Source organism: Polistes canadensis, unplaced genomic scaffold (assembly GCF_001313835.1).
Source record: "Polistes canadensis isolate GaletaPanama2010 unplaced genomic scaffold, ASM131383v1 scaffold_167, whole genome shotgun sequence".
Classification (NCBI taxonomy): domain Eukaryota; kingdom Metazoa; phylum Arthropoda; class Insecta; order Hymenoptera; family Vespidae; genus Polistes; species Polistes canadensis.
Window position 1 is genome coordinate 224,180 of NW_014569714.1, and position 2,329 is coordinate 226,508.

Below are 2,329 nucleotides of genomic sequence, written 5' to 3' on the forward strand. Positions count from 1 at the left end.
CTATATTCCAATGAACTTTCCTTTCCAAGAAAAGAAAATTCACAAACGAAACTAGAAAAGAAATTCATGCATTGTTATATATTTCGGACAATACGATGGAAATATATTTATTCATAAAATAAATCATTCTTTAATATTTTTCATTTGATTTGTAGATACTGAGTTTTTCTTTAGCGAGCTACAACATTGGTGCTGCAAACGGTGCCCAAATATTTACGATTAGAACAGATTGCTTGAAAAACGATGATTAAAAATAAAAATTAATTGGAATAGTAGAAAACGAGTATCTTGTTCAAATAGGTTTATTTGAATATTGATATAATCATTGATATTGACACCGTCAGTCAATCTTTGTCGCTGAAAAGAAAAACAAGATAAACTCATAACTGCGTTTCATGCACCCAGACCTAGGATTGAGTATTCCTGATTTTCGTTTGCATTTTTCCCCAATACTCAATAAAAACAAGTTTATTTGTCTTTTCGTAAAAGAAAAAAACAAATGAAAAGTAATTTGCCAATTTTGAGGAAATTTGATCGTGAAGAAAGTTAACAAAAATATAAAAAAAAAAAAAAAAAGAAAAAGAAAAGAAATAATTTCCAGTTTGATAACTCGATTTATTCTTGAGTAAAATAAAAATAAGTAACCTATATCAGGATTTCTATATCGTCGGGATTGGAAGAATATAATAGCGAAGAAATTAAGGAGGTGACACTTCGATTAGCAGGATAAGATCGAGAATAAGGGTGGTAGTGGTAGTGGTAGTTGTATGGGTGGGGATGGGGGTTGGGGGTGGGTTTTGATTGGCCACCGAGCGAATAGAATCGACAATGTAGTAACGTGCACAGCTTCGAGACAATTTGTTCTTGCTACAGAGAGAGAGAGAGAGAGAGAGAGAGAGAGAGAAATAGAGAGAGAGAGAGAGAGAGAGAGAGAGAGAAATAGAGAGAGAGAGAGAGAGAGAGAGAGAGAGAAATAGAGAGAGAGAGAAAGCTATAACGAAAGGAAAACGATATTCGCTTCGTTAATCGAGAAGCCTCGAGCAAGAAAAGGGATAAAGTGAGAGAGAGAGAGAGAGAGAGAGAGAGAGAGAGAGAGAGAAACCGCGATACGAATTAGCCGAGTTTCAGTTTTTGTCCCGAGATTCGAAGCTTCCCTAGAAATTCTTTCTTTAAAATGGCTTACTCTCTCTCTCTTTTTCTTTGTTATTTTTTATTACTATTCTTTAAAATATAACACACAACCCTTTTTTACTCGGTCATTTTCTATATTGCGTATAGTTTCGAGTAGTTGTTAAACCAGCTTAAGGACAATATCAAATTTATAAATGGGTTCAATCGCATTTGTGCGTGATTTCGGGAGGAAGTTGTTCTTTATTGTTTCTCTTTTTGTTTTTTTTTTATTCTTAATGCATCCAGCTTAAGGACAATATCAAATTTATAAATGTGTTGAATCGCATTTGTGCGTGATTTCGAGAGGAAGTTGTTCTTTCTTGTTTCTCTTTTTTCTCTTTTGTTTTTTTTTTTTTTTTTCTTTTTATTATTCTTAATGCATTTTTGCAAAAGGATACCGTAATATTTTGTATTATACGTATGTAGATAATACGTATAGATATTTACATGGGATTTAGATTTGTATCTATCCTTTCTTTGCTTTTTGTTCTATTGAATAAATGATAGATAGATAGAACGAGAATTGTTGGAGTATGGAAAAGCAAAGCTTTCAGAATTGCAAGAAAATCGAGAACGTTCGTTCCGGATGCGAGCTTACGTTTGTGAAACGAAAAACGTCAGAATGGACGCGATAACGAATCGGACCTGTCTCTAACGATAAAAATACCGAACAACGTAAAAACAATTGGGCCGGGCTTTTGAGTGTGCTCTCGAAACGATAATAGCGATGTAGAAAAGAGTGAGAGGAATATAGGGGTCTGAGGAAAAAGATGAGGGAAGAGGAGGAAGAGGAGGAGGGGGGGGTTGGTGAGGAGGAGGAGGAAGAGGAGAAGTAGAAATGACGAGGAGAGATCCAAACAAATTTTTAACGAGGAATACGACGATATAAAAGTTCCTTTGTCCTTGCATGCAATTAGCGTGCAGGAAAGCGGGACGATTAAATGTTTCGTTTCTGATCTTCGAAGCGTGCGAATCATCATCTACAAACTTTTAAACAGATCAAGATATATACTCGGATAGATAGGTATTTACTTTAATTCTTCTTTTTTCTTTTTTTTAAACTTTTTTTTTCATTTATTTTACAGGATGTTTCTCGTATTGATTGATTGTATATACTTTATAAAGTCGAGAGTATTATTAATTTATATTGTTGTTTTAT